The sequence below is a fragment of the Aethalodelphis obliquidens genome, unplaced genomic scaffold, assembly GCF_003676395.1.
Source record: "Aethalodelphis obliquidens isolate GAN/ISIS:26980383/991018 unplaced genomic scaffold, ASM367639v1 scaffold2, whole genome shotgun sequence".
Lineage (NCBI taxonomy): Eukaryota > Metazoa > Chordata > Mammalia > Artiodactyla > Delphinidae > Aethalodelphis > Aethalodelphis obliquidens.
In genome coordinates, this window is record NW_020837946.1 from 60591044 (window position 1) to 60611879 (window position 20836).

Here is a 20836-nt window from a genome sequence, read left to right on the forward strand (position 1 = left end):
TCTTAGGTAATAAATTTGCATTTGAGGTACATCAAGACGATTACTTAAGTCTAAAGTGCTAAAACAAGATTCTAGTAATTTCCTGGCTCCCCTCCTGTGACATCATAAAGGCTTTCCTTGCTTATGTACAGAGTCATAAAAGCCACTGGGTTTGAGGACTTTGATTTGGGCAATCTCCACTATAACAGCAATTTCTGGCAAAGACAGTACCTGCCAACGATGAAATGAGTATGGTATTTCTTTTTCATGTTTCTCATGTTTGCTCTGACTCAAATTTTGCCCATATCTGTCTGTGTGGGAACAGTCTTTATGGGGGGGGGGGCAATTAGGTACTAATAATTTTCTTTTAATTTGCATGATTCACCCAGGCTAAACTCATGGGAAGGTGTTTTATGGAAATATATAAGGATCTGGAAGTCCAGCCTTAGCTCTCTAGTTTGACATAGACATTAAAACTGAGAAGAATAACTCCATTTACTCTGTCCCTCAGTAGTTTTCCAAGATTAAACTTAGAACAGTATACATTGATTCTAGAGTGGTATGGTTTGGAGGGCAAGGATATTTGCCATCAAACTTAAATTTTTGGTGGGAACCTTTTAAGTGATGCTTCCCTGTAAGCACTAGAATGACTATTATAGTTATTCGGAATGTCCTCTTTATTACTAAAATCTAGCTCCAAAGAATGAGGGGCTAGTTTCTTTGGATGGTCTCCATCACTTGCATCTTTCATACATCAAAAGTGAAACTTAGAACAGAATGATAATTCTACTAATATCCGGGAAGCAGACTTAATCAGAAAGTTTTGTACATTTGAGCTGCTTTTATCTGTTGGGCAAGCCACAGTCTTTCTGTGCCTCACTTTTTATCTAGGACGAAGTAGGGGAATAAACCAGGTATTCTTTGCAATTCCTCCAATCTTAAAATAACTTCATCTTTAAAAAATGGTATTTACCTGTGGCCCAAATGTTTAAAATGTCTGTTAGTGTTTTCCAAGGGCAAGTGCTAAGGAGTACATATATTGCAAAGTCAATAATTTTAGATTAACTGTCAGATTTTTTAACCATAGTGTTAAGGCTATATGCTTAGTTTGGATATACTCTACAGGAGAATTGTTAAATGCTTGTGCAGTTTAATTAAATATAATTTAATCAGTGGCTCAAAAATAGGAAGTGTAAGAATATATTCTACTGGTCAAATACACATAAATTATCAAGTTGCCAAAGACACCAAAAGTCTTTGAAGTAATGTGAGAGTGTGAACTTGCTTTACTTTGAAGATACTTTGCATTAGATATGCTAGCGTCCTAAATCAGAAAAACTGGATGACATGAAAATCCTTTTCCCTTGTTTGCTTCCAAAGGAATTTACTACTATTATTCGAAAACAAGAACAGAGTTCAGTTTCAATTAACAGTGTACTAAGTTAATGATTAGTGTTTATATTTTTAAGTTTCAGCTATATTAAAGTTTATGAATGCTGAAGAAGCTGGGCTAATATCATATCATAAAAATGTCATTGAAAGTGCAATTAGCTTTACGTGCAGAGGAAATAAGATAACGGAATCTGTTGCCCATTTTAGCTGTGGACCTTCAATTCCGTGACATCTAATCTATTAAAGGACTTCAGATTTGCATACTTATTTAAATTAATTTACAAATTCACAAATTAATTAACTAGATTAAAATTTCAGCAGTAATAAATCTTTGTAAAGCTTGGTTCTTCATAGAGAAAGAAAAACAAGAGAATCTTTCATATGTAAAGAATAACGCTTGGGGCAGTTCAGACTTGCTTCATGGTACAGCACTGAACAGTTTTGCTTAATATTCCCCGTGTACTTACAAAGTTCTACTTTTTCTCCAAACCCCATAAAATCTTCTTTTTAATGAGTTCAGTAAAATATCTAAATTGCAACACTGCATCTATATACTTTGTCAAAGAACATTGTGGTATATTTCCTTAAAGTTGCATAAAGCAAATATTCTATGTACATTTCAGTACAAGACCTTGCAAACTTTTGGATTCTTAAAAACTACCTGGAAAACGCAACAGAAAAAAAAAAGGCAAAGACTAGGAACATTATAGTTCCAAGAAAAGGAAACACAAATTTCTCTTAGCTGTATAAAAAGGCACTCAATCTCACCAACAGTAAAAGATACAAATTGAAATTATGAGATATTATTTTCAACTATCAGATGGATAAGTATAAAAGGTTTACAATGCATTTGATGAGAATGTGGAAATATAGGCATGCTCCTACATTTCTGGAGTTTAAATTGATACAAACTCTATGCTGGGGGTTGAGGGAGGGTACAGGATCTAGTAGGTCTATCTCTAGGAATTTATAATACAGATATACTCAGGTGTGAAATGACACTGCAGTATTGTAAAAATAAATAATTGGATAGAATATAAAGGTCCACCATTGGGGACTGGTTAAATAAATTTCATACAATAGATCATTATGCAGCCTTTTAAAAGAATGAAAATGCTCTGTATGTACTGACCTCGACCAATATGCAAAATATATTGTGAAGGATTTCCAAATGGTGTGGTGACTGATTAGGTTCACAGAGGCGCCCTTCTGCTAAGGAACAACTAGACCTTGGATAGGACCTGTCTCTTTGAGGCATTGTTGGTCTCTCAAGAGATAGGGGAGGTCTCTGAAGGCCCTCTCACTCCAAAAATCAAAATAAAACCAGAGTTGTTCTGAGGTAAATGAGGATAGTGGTAACACTGCTATCAGGATACTGAGGCTTTGGCCAACACAAGGTTGGGAAGGATGAACTAAGCCAAGACCCTAAAGTGATCCCAGAATGATGGCTTCTTTGGCTACACAAAAATCAGTTACAGATAGATTAAAGCCTAGATAAGAAAGGCAAAACTATAATGCTCTTAGAAAAGAATCGAGGAGAGTATCTTCATAGCCCCAGGACAGTAAAGAATTTATAAAAGAAGATGCAAACAGTAACACCTATAAAATAAAGATTGATAAATTTAACCACATTAAAATTAAGAACTTCTGTTCCTCAAAAGACTCCATTATTATTAGGTATTAGAGGAAAAAGAAAAAGAAAATATAGGAGAAGGTATTTGCAATACATATAAGCAGCAAAGCCTAGTAAGCATTACTATTACAAACTGATAGCACAAATCAAACAGAAAAATGGGTAAGACTTTAACAGGTACTATACAAAAGGTGATATCCAAATGGTCAATAAACAGACATCCTCCTTAGTAATTAGGGAAGTACACATTAAAACTAAAATGGGATACACACCTATCAGATTGGGAAAAAAGTTAAAAGTCTGACAACATTAAGTGTTGGAGAGAAAAACAGAACAACAGGAACATCCAAACAATGCTGGTGAGATTGTTAACTGGTATACTCTTCCTGAAAATATCATGTGGCATCCAATAAAGCTGAACATATATGTACCCCCGACCCAACAATTTAAATCCAAGATCTATACCTTAGAGAAATACATGCAGATGTGCATCTGGATGTATGTACAAGAATGTTCGCAGCAGTATTGTTATTAATTGGCCTAAACTGGAAATCACCCCAAAGCCCATCAACAGTAGAATGGGTAAGTAAATTTTGACACACCTGAACGTTATACAGTAATAAAAATCAACTGAAATGCAACAAAAGGAACAAGCTGGAGATACATAAATGAATCTTATATACCTAGTGTTGAGTAAAAAAGCAGAACACAGAAGAGTATATACGATGTGATTATATACTTAAAGTTCAACAAGAGGCAAAAGTAAGCCCTTTTGTTTCGAAATGCACACAGAGGTAGTACATTTATAAAGAAAAGCAAGGAAATTAATCAGGATAATGGTTACATCCTGGGGAGAGATACAATTGTGAGCAGAAAGGCACACACATGTGGTTTCTCGAGTGCTAATAATATTCTATATCTTGACCTGGAGGATGGGTTTTGTTGTTTTGTGGTTATTTTTTGAATTATGTTTTTTTCCACGATGCATGTTATACTTCACAGTTTAACCTTTCAAAAAAGGAAGTAAAGGAAATCACTACTAAGATAAACAAGCCACAAGAGAGTGCCAGGAATGAACAGGCAAATTCTAGGGGAAAGTAGAACTTTTCAAGTGTAAATGGAAAATTAAGCAAAACTGACCAAATGCTGAACCACAAAGCAAGTCTCAACAAGTTTCAAAGAACTGAAATGATACTGAACATATTCTCTGACCACCGTGGAATTAAGCTAGAAATAAATAAAATTTTAACTAGAAAATTCACACATTTGTAAATTAAGAAATACATTTCTACATAGTGCATTGTTCAAACATTGAAATCATTAAGGATATTAGAAAATATTTTAAGCAGATTAACACTTGAAAGTACAACCTGTCACAAGTTGGGAGATGCAGTAAAAGCCATGCTGAGAGGGAAATTTACAGCATATAAAATGCACATATTAGGAAAGAAGGAAGACGGAAAAACTTATGATCTAAAAATATGTCTCATGAAATTAGAAAAACAGCAGAGGCAGGTGCAGAGCACCGGGCAGCACGCGGTTCCAGGGGGCCAATGGCGGCCAGGCGAGGCCAGGACGCTCCCAGAGTAGCCTTAGCATAGGGTTGCACCGCGACAGTCCCACTGATTGGTTCCTTGAGGAGACTTCGTCTTGTTTGAGACCTGATGGCCAAAAGAGAGGAAGAAAACTTCTCTCCTAAAAATGCCAAAAGACTGAGACAAGAGCAGGAGGATTCTGATAAAGTGAGGAAGATGAATGTACAGTTTCTTTCATTAATGATACTTCTACTTTGCAGGAGAAGTTGGGATAATTGAGAGTATTCAGCTAAGAAACTTCATTCCATGCTTACACCCTTTAAATTTGGTTCTAATATCAACTTTGTTGCTGGCAACAATGGAACTCAGCAGCTGTCTCAATAACATTAAGGAACAGTGGAGATGATGCCTATAAAACAAATGCGTATGGTGACTCTACAGCTGTGCGACGTCTCATCAGCATGGACGGAAGTTGATCTTATAAACTAAAAAGTGAAATGGAAACGTGGTTTCTACTAGGAAAGAAGAGCTAATTGCAGTTAATCCTAGCTTACATCCTAGTGATTAGGACTGTTAATCCAGTTTCTGTTTTAACACAAGAGATGAGCAACCAGTTATAGCTGTCTAAAATTGAGGGAGACAAATACAAATTCTTCATGAAAGCAACCCCACTTGAACAGATGAAGGAAGATTATTTATACATTATGGAAACAAAGAACAAAGGAGTAGATAAATCAAGGAAGAGTAATTTACTGAACTAAAGTGCCAGTGTTTAGAGAGAGAAGACGTTTACAAAGTATTGCTAGTGTAAGTACAATGAAGGCTAATTTAACGTACTTGAAATGTGAAATGCCTTGGGCAGTGGTCAATGAAACTGAAAAGCAAGTGAGTGCTATCAGAGATAATATAAAAATTGGAGAAGATCGTGCTGCTAGACTTGACAGGAAAATGGAAAAAAAGCAGGTCAGACTTAATGAAGCAAAAAAAATACAAGGATATTCAAGATAAAATAGAAAAGATTAGTCAAGAGACAACTGCCTGAACACCAAAACGTATGGTATTGAAAAGAGATGTTACTCCTAAGAAAAGGGCCTATAATGAAGCTGAAGTTTTATATAACCATTCCCTAAATGCATGTTGAACATTAAAGAAAGATGATGAGTAGCTTTGCAAAAGAATTGAAGAACTAAAAAAAGTACTAATTAACCTTTGGAACTGGAGCAGCTAAAAAGGCAAAAAAATTATCTTAGTTAAAAGAGAGTGTAGGGCTTCCCTGGTGGCGCAGTGGTTGAGAGTCCGCCTGCCGATGCAGGGGACGCGGGTTCGTGCCGCGGCCCGGGAAGATCCCACATGCCGCGGAGCAGCTGGGCCCGTGAGCCATGGCCGCTGGGCCTGCGCGTCCGGAGCCTGTGCTCCACAACAGGAGAGGCCACAACAGTGAGAGGCCCGCGTACCGCAAAAAAAAAAAAAAAAAGAGAGAGTGTAACCTAGTGTAACCTAGAGATTGTCATACTGAGTGTAGTAAGTCAGACAAAGACAAATATCATATGCTATCACTTATATGTGAAATCTAAAAAAATGGTACAAGTGAACTTATTTGCGAAACAGAAATAGTCACAGGTGTAGAAAACAAACTTATGCTTACTGGGGGGAAGAGGGGGAGGGATAAATTGGGAGATTGGGATTGACATATAAAATAGATAACTAATAAGGACCTACTATATAGCACAGAGAACACTTCTCAATACTCTGTAATGATCTATATGGGAAAAGAATCTAAAAAAGAGTGGATATATGTATAACTGATTCACTTTGCTGTACAGCAGAAACACAACATTTTAAATCAACTATAATCAAATAAAAATTATATATATTAAAAAGGAGAGAGTGTAAAGGCCTTACAGGATCAAGAAAGTTCAATCAAGAGATTGAACAGTTTTAGCCATAGAAAAGAACAAAGAGGAACATACCAGAATTGAGAGAAGAATTAGATGTGAAGTATATGCTGAACTATAATCAGCAACAACTGAAAGAACTGAAAGTAATACTGATCGACTAAAAGGATTTGGCCCTCATGGTCCAACTCTTCTCAAAGCCAGAGATGATGCTTATAGATGTGGACATTTTACCTATAAACCCATAGGCTCTTCAGGAGCTTGCATTCATCTTTGGGACCCTGAGCTTGCTCTGGCTACTGAACCTTGCTTAAAAGGACTTCTGCAAAGCTATTGTTGCCATAATCATGCTGATGAAAGAATGCTTCAGGCACTGATGAAAAGGTTTTATTCACCAAGCCACAGATAATATTTTCTGAGTTTTGGAATAAGATGTATGATGTTAGACACAGAGCTGCTTGTCATCCAGTTTCCAACAGTTCTGACAGATTTAGAAATAGAAAATGCAGTTGTTGCAAACAGCCTAACTGACATGAGAGGCATAGAGACAGTGCTACTAGTCAAAAATAATTGTGTAGCTTGTGCAGTAATGCAGTCCCAAAGCTAGCCAAGAACTGTAGCTTTTACTGCTGATGGTGATCAGGTTTTTGTGGGACATTATTATTTATCTGAAAATATAAGACCTAAGTTTCTAAGCAGAGATATGGATTTATTTCAAACTGACTTGGAGAAGGAGGATGAAAATAAGTAAGCCCAGATATTAAATCTTCAGCAACATTTGTCTATCCTTGGAAAGGATATTAAACACAATGAAAATTTTCTTAGAAGGTGCCAACTACATTATAAAGAGTTAAGATAAAAATAAGAAAAAGTATTTCTAAAATGTGGGAACTTGAGAATATAGAAGAATTCCAGTCTGCAGATGTTCCAACTTTGGAAGATGAGCCTCAAGAAAATAAAATGAAAATGAAAATAGTTGAGAAAAATATGGAACAACAAAAAGAAAACATGGAGCATCTTAAAAGTCTGAAAATAGAAGCAGAAAACAAGTATGATGATGCAATTAAACTGAAAATTAATCAGCTAGCAGATCCACTTAAGGATGAATCAAACCCTGATGATTCTGAAGTGGATAACCAAAAACAAGAGAAATGGAATTTTGAAGAAAAACAAAAGAACACTTGGATACTTTAACTAAAAAGAAACAAGAGCTAGATATGAAAGAAAAAGAACTAGAAGAGAAAATGTCACAAAAAAGGAAGATAAATCTGCCCAGAGCAGATAGAAGAAAAAAATTCTGCATCGATTCTAGATAAAGAAGTTAATAGATTAAGACAAAAGATATAGGCAGAACATGCTAGTCATGGAGATCAAGAGGAAATAATGGGGCAGTACTAAGAAGCAAGAGAAAGGTATCTTGATCTGGATAATAAAGTAAGGACTTTTGAAAGGTTTATTAAATTACTGGAGGAAATAAGAACCCATAGATATGAAACATATCAACAATTTAGAAGGTCTTTGACTTTACAATGCAAATTGTACTTTGACAACTTATTATCTCAGCCAGCCTATTTGTGGAAAAATGAATTTTGACCACAAGAATGAAACTGTTACTATATCAGTTCAGCCTGGAGAGAGAAACAAAGCTCCTTTCAATAACATGAGGGCCTTCTCCAGAGGTGAATGTTGTTGTTGGTGGTGGTGTTTTGTTTTTTCCATGGCTTGCTTCATTCTTTCCCTGTGGTCCACTACTGAATCTCCTTTCAGATGCCTGGATGAGTTTGATGTCTACATGATATGGTTAACCAAAGAACTGCAATGAACATGAGACTCAAGACAGCAGACTCACAATGTTTCAGTCAATTTATCTTGCTTACCTCTCAAAGCACGAGCTCACTTCTGTCAAGTGAACTGATTAGAATTCTTTGAATGTCTGATCCTGAAAGAGGACAAATCACATTGCCTTTTTAACCTGTGACTCAATAGCAAGAAGACCAAAGTTGATTTGTACCTTAAATGCTATGTCCTCATGTTGAAAGATTTGCAAAGGGAAAAAAATTCAGGATTATTTGATGAAATAAAATGAAACCAAAGATATTCTAAAAAAAAAAAAAAAAGCTCCTTTATACATCTGACCACAATAAATTATGTAAATAAGCCTAGAAAACCAACTACAATCAGCAATTTAAAATTATTTTTACTTTACTTTGAGAAAATCAATGTACTGGTTTTAAATCTTTTTGGTTTTTTTAACTGTCTACTTTTATAGATTTTTTTTCAGAAGTAAAATTTTGTACATACTTACATATCTGTTTAGTTTGGGTTCATTATAATAAGAATTAAAAGTTTGAGCATCTGGGAAAAAAAAGAAAGAAAAAGAGCAGAAATAAAACCCAAAGAAAGTGGAAGAAAGGAAAAAATAAAGATAAACGTAGAAATTCATGCAATAAAAACATACATATAATGGAGAAAATCAACACAGCTAAAAGATAGTTCTTTGAAAAAAGCTAAGGAACATAATAAACTTCTTGTGAGACTGATCAGGAAAAAAGAGAAAATATCTTACCTTACCACAGCCTGGATCAGCTGTGAACTGAACTTTCTGGTGTTTTACATGTGCTTACCATTATTACAAATTGTTTAGATATTAAAAGATCACAAAAGGATATTATAAACAAACTTTATAATTTTGAAAAATTAGATGAAAGAGATTTCTAGCAAGATCCAATTCTCCAAAATTGACACAAGAAGAAAGAGAAAAACCAGATAATTCAGTAACTCGTAACTAAATTGAATCTATAATTTAAAGCCTTCTCAATGAAAGGAAGGGTTTGCTTCTACTATTAGTATTTTGTCTTTGTCATTGGTCACCTTTTCCTTCTTTACACGTCTAATAATCTTTTATTATATGACAGACTTTGTGTGTAAAAGAAGAAGGCTCCAGCTGGTATCTTCCATTAGTGAAGGGTCCCCCTTTCCTCAGTTAGACAGATAGACTGAAGGACAGATCACCTCAATCCAATCAGTGATTGAGTTGGGTCAGGGCTTTTAATTGAGAGTTTATAGTCTCTGATTCTTTAGCCCTGTAGTTGTGTCCTTCAGAGGTTTGAGCTTAGCTCTTTGCATACAACCCCACTGTTATGGGCTAAATTGTGTCCCCCATCCCCTCTCAGCTCCAAATTCACATGTTGAAGTCCTAACCCCCAGTAATCAGCATGTAACTGTATTTGGAGATAGGGTCTTTAAGGAGGTAATTCAGTTAAAATGAGTTCATTAGGGAGGGGCCCTAATCCAATATGATGGATGTCCTTATAAGAAGAATTAGGACACAGACACATATATAGAAGGAAGACCATGTGAAGACACAGGGAGACCACCATAACCCAAAAGCCAAGGAAATAGGCGTCAGAAAAAACCAACCCTGCCGACACTTTGATCTTGGACATATAGCTTCAGGAATTGTGAGAAAATAAACTTTTCTAGGCTACCCAGTCTGTGGTACTCTGTTATGGCAGCCCTAGCAAGCTTATTCACCCATGTATGTATACCTGAGGGACAGACTAGTTGTGAATTTGTGAAAGCCTCCTTTCCCTAGAAGGATTTTTTTTCCCCAAGCACCACAAGACAATGGGAGATCACAATCTGCCTTTCTGGCCAGCACCCAGCCTCACATCACCCTCAGGAAATGTCTCATGGGGAAAACCAGCCTTGCATTTGGGCTCTTCCAGTTTCTAATAGGTCACACCAGCTCTGTGTGATTGTCAAAAATTCTTCTGGCTTCTTTTTCTTCTAGTACAGTCTCCCTGTTTAAGTCAAGCCCACCAGGGAAGAAAACAATCATTAGCTTACCTAGGATGGGTTCTTACTGTTCTGGAATTTTAGTTCACCCATTCCTCTTTGTTCCACGACTCTCTGATATCTTTACAAATATAAATTTGCAATTTATCCATGTTATTTTCTAGTTGTTGCAACAAAAACATTGGAATACTGCAAATTAATATATCCTACCAAGAAGTTAAGGTTTTCATTAAACAAATGAATCCAGCAAAATATAAAAGGATACATCACAACCAAGTTGAGTTTATTTCAGGAATATGATTGTTTCAACATATAAAAATTAATCAGTGCAATTCACCACAGTAACAGAAGAAATGAGGAAAAATCATGATTATCTTAATGATGTAAGCATTGATAAAATTCTACATGTAGTCATGAAAAAAAACTCTTAGCAAACTATAGATAGAAGGAAACATCTATAAATTGTTATAGGGTATCTACGGAAAACAAAACTACAGGAAACATGGTACTTAATGGTGAAATGTTAAAACTGTTCACTCTGAAATCAGGAACACACTGGAGATCCTAACCAATACAATAAGGCAAGAAAAATAGAAAACAGTGTTAAAGATAGAGGAAAGAAAATTGAATTCTTGGGACTTCTCTGGTGGCTCAGTGGTTAAGAATCTGCCTGCCAACACAGGGGACACAGGTTCGAGCCCTGGTCCAGGAATATCCCACATACCATGGAGCAACTAAGCCCGTGCACCACAACTACTGAGCCTGCACTCTAGAGCCCACCTGCTGCAAACTACAGAGTCCATGCGCCTAGAGCCCGTGCTCTGCAACAAGAGAAGCCACCGCGATGAGAAGCCTGCACACCACCACAAAGAGCAGCCCCTGCTTGACGCAACTAGAGAAAGCCCGCCCGCAGCAACGAAGACCCAGTATAGCCAAAATATAAATAAATAAATTTAAAAGAATAAAAGGGGACAATTATATTTAAAAAATTGAATTCTTTGCATTCTTAGAAAATAAAATCCACAGATTGATATTAGAATTATTAGATGAGTTTAACAAGTTTACAGGATACAGATTAGTATGCAAAATTCAATGGAACTTCCCTTGTTGAGCATCAAACCATTAAAAGATGAAATTTAAAGATACTGTTTACAATAGCATCAAAACATACCAAACACCTAGTAATAAATCTAAAGAAAGATGTGCAATATCTCTATACAGAAAACCTAAAAACATTTCTAGAGAAATTGAAAATGACGTAAATAAATGGAGGGATATACTATATCAATGTATTAGAGGACTCAAAATAGTAAAGATGTCATTACTCTCTGGGTTTATCTATAGAGTCAATGTAATCCCAATCAAAATTGCAGTGAGTTAATTTTTGTGGAATTGACAGATGGATTCTTTAATTTATTTATTTGTTTATTTATTTTTGGCTGCGTTGGGTCTTTGTTGCTGTGCACGGGCTTTCTCTAGTTGTGGCAAGCAGGGGCTACTCTTCGTTGCGGTTTGCAAGCTTCTCGCTGCAGTGGCTTCTCATTGCAAAGCACGGGCTCTAGGTGCGTGGGCTTCAGTAGTTGTGGCACGTGGGCTCAGTAGTTGTGGCTCGCTGCCTCTAAAGCACAGGCTCAGTAGTTGAGGTGCACGGGTTTAGTTGCTACACGGCATGTGGGATCTTCCCGGACCAGGGATCGAACCCATGCCCCCTGCGTTGGCAGGCAGATTCTTAACCACGGCGCCGCCAGGGAAGTCCCTGACAGGTAGATTCTAAAGTGGAAGAGTAAAGAATATGTCAAGGGTCAAGAATAACCATGACACTCCTGAGAAAGAAAAATATGTGAGGACATACTCTACTAAATATTAAGATATAAATCTACAGTAATTAATACAGTATGATATTGGTGAAAATATTGACAAATAGACCAATGGAATGGAGTAGAGTCCTTATATAGACACCTGGTTTATGATAAAGGTGTCATTACAAAAGTAGTGCTGGATTAATTAGATTTTTCTATGAAAAGGGAAAGAAAAGAGACACCCCGCCATCTCACACTATAAGCAAAAATCAATTCCATATGGATTTTAGCTCCAAACGTAAAAGAGAAGTATTAGAGACAGCCCAGACACAGACTCAGAAAGTGCATGAGAGAGAGATTTACTTCTCACTTTTGAACATTTTAAAATTCAAACCTGCAATGGAACAGTAAGGTGCCCTGTTACTGAGTGACACTGAGATATAGAGGCTGACAGTAACTGGTTCTTTGAAGAGATCTAGACCCCTTTCTTGAAATACAGACCCAGATTTAGGAGAGACACCAACAGAAACCACTTCAAACTAAGTTCCTTCCCTTGTGATAAGGAGCTTGAGGCCAAGGAGCTTCAGTGAGCTGTGATTCCCAGGTTTCCTGTCCTCAGTCATATACTGACACAGACCAATCCCAAACGGGGCATTTCCAGCTGCTTCCAACACCTTGGATCCTACTTCACTAAGGACATTCCCTACTCCTCATAGTCTTTCATGAGTCTGTACTATTTTTCTGCTAAAAAAAGAACTCAGCAAATTCCCCTCCCTCCTGATTAATCTGTTGATTTTCCTTGGAACACCAATATATTTTTCAAAACTTCAAAGATGAGTAAATGTTCTAAGTATTAACTCCAGTACTATACCCCAAACGATATTGTTTATTAGAATGACTGTCAGTGACTATGCACTTTTGAACTCACCTAAATATAGCATTTTCCATCATCAGAATTTTAGATTAACATCAGAAGATACAAAGTCTTATTTCATTAATCTGTATGTAATTATAGTATTCATTGACACGGACATTTTATTATTACCTGCACTTCCTTGCCTAACATACGTTTCTTCTAGCAGGTATCAATAGCTGTTAAAATGCATCTTGTTTTATTCCTATGTCATTAAAAGCACAATTAACAACGCTGTTCTTTGAAGATAGAGCACCTAATGAGTTCAATGATCAAACTCATGAGATAGCCACAGAAGCTGCCGTGTCTCAATGTTTTAGTTCTTATTAGCAGTCACGTCCCTGCGATGACTCAAAAGCATTCTTAGACACTTCTGTGTAGTCTACTAAGTTTAAAATGGGTAACAGGGGGACTTCCCTGGTAGCACAGTGGTTAAGAATCCGCCTGCCAATGTAGGGGACACAGGTTCGAGCCCTGGTTGGGGAAGATCCCACATGCCGCGGAGCAACTAAGCCTGTGTGCCACAACTACTGAGCCTGTGCTCTAGAGCCCGCAAGCCACAACTACTGAAGTCCATGCACCTAGAGCCTGTGCTCCGCAACAAGAGAAGCCACTGCAATGAAAAGCCCACGCACCGCAGCAAAGAGTAGCCCCTGCTCACTGCAACTAGAGAAAGTCCACACACAGCAACAAAGACCCAACGCAGCCAAAAATAAATTAATTAAAATAAATAAATAAATAAAATGGGTAACATATTTATCATAATACATTATCAAAATTCTAAGATAGATTCTGAGACAGAAAAAGTTAATAATTGATCAGAAAGTCATACAAGCTTATATCACAGACACTATTTTGTTGTCACCTATTAGAGTCAATATTTATAAAATAACAGGTATTAATCTCACTGATCATAGAATGTGTATTCACTCACTGTAGGACCATGTGAAAACCACAACCACCTCAACTCTGGGGAAGTAAAAATATTTAAGATAACCCACCAGTGGGCCTGAACTGATATGTTGGCAGTACCTTGTTTCCCCTGCGCTTCCTTTTAGGAGTAGATGAAATTTTATTCCTCTAGCTCTAAGTGAAGCCAGTGGCTGGGGCCTGTTTCTCTCACCAACTCTTACTGGGAATGGACTCCCAGCAACATCCCTCCTAGCCCTCATGCTCACCCCTCCCAGGGCAGTCCCCAGCCTCGAGTTTGTGAATAAACTTAGAATCAAACTGCCATTTGTTTTCCAGGTAATAGATGGAGGAATAAAAAAGTAAGTAGTGTTAACATTAAATTCCATTCATCCCAATATTATAGATTAAACAGTCAACTTAAATGATGAAAAACTCTTGGAAAAAAAATAGGAGTAGGACTTCCCTGGTGGTCCAGTGGTTAAGAATCTGCCTTCCAATGCAGGAGAGCCGGGTTCGATCCCTGCTCGGGGAACTAAGATCCCACATGTCTCAGGGCAACTAAGCCCGAGCCCACAAGACACAACTAGAGAGCCCACATGCTGCAACGAAGATCCGGCGTGTCTCAACTAGGATCCGACGCAGCCAAATAAATAAATATTAAAAAACAAAACAAACAAAAAAAAGGAGTAAATTTTCATGACCTTAGATTAGGCAATTGTTTCTTATGACATCAAGAGCAAAAGCAACAAAAGAAAAAACAGATAAATTGGACTTCATCAAAATTAAAAACTTTTATGCTTCAAAGGACACCATCAAGAAAGAGAAAAAACCACCTACAGAATGAGAGAAAATATTTGCAAGTCACACATCTGATAAGGGACTTATATCCAGAATATATAAAGAACTCTTACAACTCAACTATAAAAAGACAATCCCAAAAAATAAAAAATAAAAAAAAAGACAATCCCATTAAAATGGGTAAAGGATTTGAGTAGATATGTCTCCAAAGAAGATATAAATGGCCAGTAAGCACATGAAAAGATGCTCAACATCATTAGTCATTAGGGAAATAAAAATCAAAGCCACAATGAAACACCACTTTACACTCACTAGTATTGCTATAATAAAAAATGGAAAATAACAATTGTTGGTAAGGAGGTGGAGGAATTGGACCTCTTGCATACTGCTGTTGAGAATGTAAAATGGTTCAGCTGCTGTGGCAAATAGTTTGGCAGTTCCTCAAAAAGTTAAACATGGAGCTACCATATGACCCAGTAATTCTACTCCTAGGTATGTATCAGGAGAATTGAAAACACGTAGCTGTACAGAAACGTGTACATAAATGTGTATAGCAGCATTATTGAAAATAGCTAAAAATTAGAATCAACTCATCCATCAAGAGATGAAATGATAAACAAAATATATTACATTTATACAGTGAAATGTTATTTGGCCAAAAACAGGGATGGAGTACTGATACATGATACAACATGGATGAAATTTTGAAAACATTATGCTGAGTGAAAGAAGTCATATACAAAAGTCCACATTTTGCATGATTTCATTTATATAAAATGTCCAGAAGAGGCAAATCCATAGAGACAGAAAGTAGAGTAGCAGTTGCCAGGGACTGAGGGAAAGGAAGAATGGGAATCACTGCAAATGTGTATAGGGTTTCTCTTTGGGGTGATGAAAAGTTCTAGAACTACATAGTGATGATGGTTGCACAACTTTGTAAATATACTAAAAATCACTGAATTGTACACTTTCAAAGAGTGAATTTTACGGTATGTGAATTATAGCACAATAAAGCTGTTATTAAAGATCAATATCTTACTGTACAGCAAAGGGAACTATATTCAATATTTATAATAACCTATAATGGAAAAGAATCTGAAAAATAATATATATATGTGTAACTGAACCACTTGCTATACACCTGAAACAAACACAACGTTAATCAACTATACTTCAATTAAAAAAAAATCAGTATCTCCCAACTATTAAAATCAAACTATCAAAATAAATCAATAAGGCTTAAATCTTTTAGAAAGAATAAACAAGTTCTATTATCTGACATTATTGAGGAAGGCTGACTGGTCAGTTAACTTAAAAAGTTAATTAAAAAGGAAATCATTGTATAAAGATATACATAACTTGCAAACATTTTATTCCAACTTAAAATATAAAAGGGTACATTCATTTAACTATCTTTGATATAAGGCCAAGAAGTTTTCTTTCGGTTTGATTTTGCTGATTGGTGTTCTCTGCCATCTTTCTGGCATAAACCACACTCACTGGATATCATTTCCAGAACTGGTATTTTTAAAGCAGACCAGAACCGAGAGATACAAGTGAAGAAATCTGAGTCCAGAATCCTTCCATTTTTTTTCAGTTCCCCCTTTTATCAGACACCTTGTACAAAATCAAATTCTGTTGGCCTCACCCCTCTCTTCTTCCAGCCACTGCTACCAACACCATTCTGTGTGGACTCTGCAAACTTCATGCTGGCGCAACCTGCCTAACGACCTCACTCATCACTTTTCTCTGAGTTCCCCTTGGTTTCTGTCCATTGATGTCAAGGTGAACTCAGCCTTGTGCAGTCTGGAAATTCAGGGGAATGATGTTCTGGGGATGAGCTTTGAAGAGTGGCAGATGATAAGAACTGGGGGATAGATTATTCTCCATTTTTCCCCATCTTGTCCCTCACATACTGCCCAGGGGCAGTTCATGTGCCTTCTCAGAAGTTGATTCATGAGATTAAGCATTTAGTTGCACTTGGCCAGCTTGATACTGGATTTCCTTTTTTTTTTTTTTTTTTTTTGCGATACGCGGGCCTCTCACTGTTGTGGCCCCTCCCGTTGCGGAGCACAGGCTCCGGACGCGCAGGCCCAGCGACCATGGCTCACGGGCCCAGCCGCTACACGGAATGTGGGATCTTCCCGGACCGGGGCACGAACCCGTGTCCCCTGCATCGGCAGACGGACTCTCAACCACTGCGCCACCAGGGAAGCCCTGGATTTCCTTCTGTATCTGCTTCATTCCTCTTGCTCTTCATTCCTGCAGGGATTTCACTCCTTATCAAAGAAGTAGCACATAGGCTTTGCTTCAGGCTCTGTTTTTGAGGGAACCCATGGCTAAGACATCTCTCAATCTTTCACAGCTACTTTGTCCACTCCTTATTTGACAGAAATTTTTAGTGACCTGATTATAACAAGTCTTTCTAAAGCATTTAACTTTTTAATAGTAAAAGCAAATTTTTCTTTTTAATACTCACATTTCATGGATTAATGTAATAAATTATATAATGACAGTAAAACACATAACTGGCAAAAGAGGTTCTTTAGAAACACAGTTGGCCCTTGGTATGCTGGAAAGCAGTCATGAGTTTGCAGATTAATTTTTTGGGGTCTTTGTCCATAGCAATTTACATTAAAAAAAATAGAAATATAGTTGATTTACAATATTGTGTTAGTTTCAGGTATACAGCAACATGAGTCAGTTATATATATGTACCTTTTTCATATTTTTTTCCATTATAGGTTATTACAAGATTTTTTTTTTAATTTTATTTTTTTGGCTGTGTTGGGTCTTTGTTGCTGCATGCAGGCTTTCTCTAGTTGCGGCGAGCGGGGGCTACTCCTCGTTGTGGTGCGCAGGCTTCTCATTGCAGTGGCTTCTCTTGTTGCAGAGAACAGCTCTAGGCACGTGGGCTTCAGTAGTTGTGGCACGTGGGCCCTAGAGTGCAGGCTCAGTAGTTGTGGCGCACAGGCCCAGTTGCTCCACGGCATGTGGGATCTTCCCAGGCCAGGGACCGAACCCGTGTCCCCTGCACTGGCAGGCGGATTCCTAACCACTGCACCACCAAGGAAGTTCTATTACAAGATTTTGTGTTATACAATAAATCCTTGCTGTTTACTTTATTTACAGTAGTTTGTATCTGTTAATCCCATACTCCTAATACCTCCCCCCATTTCCCCTTTGATAACCATAAGTTTGTTTGTGAGTCTGTCTGTTTTGTACATAGATTCATTTGTATTATTTTTTAGATTCCACATATTAGTGATATCACACAATACTTGCCTCTGTCGGACTTACTTCACTTAGTATGATATACTCTAGGTCCATCCATGCTGCTACAAAAGGCAGTATTTCATTCTTTTTTTATAGCTGAGTAATATTCTATTGTATATATACTACATTTTCTTAAACCAATTGTCTGTTGATGGGCACTTAGGTTGCTTCCTTGTCTTGGTTATTGTGAATAGTGCTGCTATGAACACTGGGATACATGTATCTTCTTGAATTAAGAAGATTAAATTAATTTCGTCTTTTCCGGATATATGCCCAGGAGTGGGATTGCTGGATCATACGATAGTTCTATTTTGTTTTTAAGGAACCTCCACACTGTTTTCCGTAGTGGCTGCACCAATTTATATTCTCACCAACAGTGTAGAAGCTTTCACTTTTCTTCACACCCTCTCCAGCATTTATTACTTGTAGACTTTTTGATGATAGCCATTCTGACTGGTGTGAGGTGATACCTCATTGTGGTTTTGATTTGCATTTCTCTAAAATTAGCAATGTTGAGCATCTTCTCATGTGCCTATTGGCCATCTGGATGTCTTCTTTGGAGAAATGTCTACTTAGGTCTTTTGGCCTTTTTTTTGAGTTGTATGAGCTGTTTATGTATTTTGGAAATTAACACCTTGTCAGTTGTATCGTTTGCAAATATTTTCTCCATTCTGTAGGTTGTCTTGTCATTTTATTGATGGTTTCCTTTGCTGTGTAAAAACTCTTAAGTTTGATTAGGTCCCATTTGTTTATTTTTGCTTTTATTTCTACTGCCTTGGGAGACTGATCTAAGAAAATATTGCTACGATTTATGTCCCAGAATGTTTTGCCTGTGTTCTTTTCTAGGAATTTTATGGTGTCATGTCTTGTATTTAGGTCTTAAAACCATTTTATTTTTGTATATGGTGTGAGGGAGTTTTCTAATTTCACTGATTTATGTGTAGCTGTCCAGCTTTCCCAACACCACTTGCTAAAGAGACTGTTTTCTCTCCATTGTATATTCTTGCCTCCTTTGTTGTAGATTAATTGGCCATAGGTGTGTGAGTTTATTTCTGGGCTCTTATTCTGTTCCATTGACCCATGTGTCTGTTTTTGTGCCAATACCATGCTGTTTTGATTACTGTAGCTTTGTAGTATAGTCTGAAGTCTGGGAGAACTATGCCTCCAGCTTTGTTCTTTTTGCTCAGGATTGCTTTGGCAATTCTGGGTCTTCCTTGTTTCCACATAAATCTTACGATTACTGGTTCTATGTGAAACATGTCCTGGGTATTTTGATAGGGATCGCATTAAATCTGTAGAGTGCTTTGGGTAGTATGGCCATTTTAACAATATTAATTCTCCCACTCAAAGAGCATGGGATATCCTTCCATTTCTTTGAATCATCTTAAATTTCTTTTATCAATGTTTTGTAGTTTTCAGTGTATAAGTCTTTCACCTCCTTGGTTAAGTTTATTCCTAAGTATTTTTTTGATGTAATTTTAAACAGGATTTTTTTTTAAACTTTCTCTTTCTGATATTTCATTGTTAGTACAAAGAAATGCAACAGATTTCTGTATATTAATCATGTATCCTGCTACCTTCCTGAATTCATTTATTAGTTCTACTAGTTTTTATGTGGAGTTTTTAGGGTTCTCTATATAGAGTATCACATCATGCAGATTGATTTTGTTTGGCCATTTTGGAAAAACAGTTTGGAAGCTTCTTAAAAAGTTAAGCATATACCTAAACCTATGACTCAGTCATTCCCTCCTTGGTATTTACCAAACAGAAATAATGTATATGTCTGTCCATAAAAATCTGTATGCAACTGTTCATAGTAACTTTGGTTGTAGTAGCCAAAAAAGGAAAATAACCCAAATGTACATTAACAGGTAAATGTATTAACAAATTGTGATTATACACATATAATAGAGTGCTACTCATCAATAAAAAGAAATGAACTATTGATACATGCAATGCAGATGGATCTCAAAGTAACAAAACTGAGTGAAAGAAGCCAGAAAAAAAAGTACTTACTATGTGACTTCATGTATATAAAATTCTAGAAAATTCAAACTAATCTAAAGTGACAGTAACAGATTAGTGGTTGCCTTGGGAAGGGGGAGGGGAACAGAGAGGCAGGAGGGAGGGATTACAAAGGAGCAAGAGGAAACTTCTTGGGGTTATGGATGTATTCACTATCTTGATTGTGGCAATGGTTTCATGGATGCATACATGTCAAAACGATCAAATTGTATTATTTAAATATGCATAGTTTACTGTATGTATATTATACCTCAATAAATTTGTTAAGAAAACTAAAAATTTACACATGGCAAACACACACATAATGTGCTTACTATCATTAGTTAATAAGGAAATATAAATTAAAACCACACAGAGATCTAATATAGTTACTGGGGAAAGCATAAAGGTTGTTTAATATGCTTTCCTATTAGCATCAAAAATTCACCTGGTTTAGAAATAACATGAACTCATAATTATTATAGGAAAAGGTCATATTCTGTTTTATTACAATGTTTTGGTGCCATCCTGTCCAGCTCCAGCAGTCATGTGGAAACAGTCTGACATGTCCCTTTAGCAACCTAGGTTTTTCCTAGGTTGGTCTCCATTAAGGCAAAAGTAACTGGTGAGCAATGTATTCCATGTTTGAGAAAGAATAACTCAACCTGAGTTTTAGGTTACCTTAACTATTATCACAAAGAATGTTTTCAGCCGTTCCTTGTAGGGGGTGGTGTTAAAAAAGATGAAGGGATAGATCTGACAAGAGGGCTACTCTAGGCACAAGTATTATAGAAACAATCTAAGTATCAACTGGAAATGATTACACACCCACCAAAAATACTAAGATAAAAAAGACAAACACAAATGTTGGAGAAAATGTGGAGTAACGGTAAGTCCCCATT

At 36.8% G+C, this 20836-nt stretch overlaps 1 pseudogene; it reads left to right on the forward strand.

Annotated features, from left to right (window-relative positions):
* Nucleotides 1–1692: 1692 nt before the first annotated feature.
* On the forward strand, nt 1693–9634 carry LOC113605123 (structural maintenance of chromosomes protein 6 pseudogene; annotated as a pseudogene).
* Nucleotides 9635–20836: the final 11202 nt, after the last annotated feature.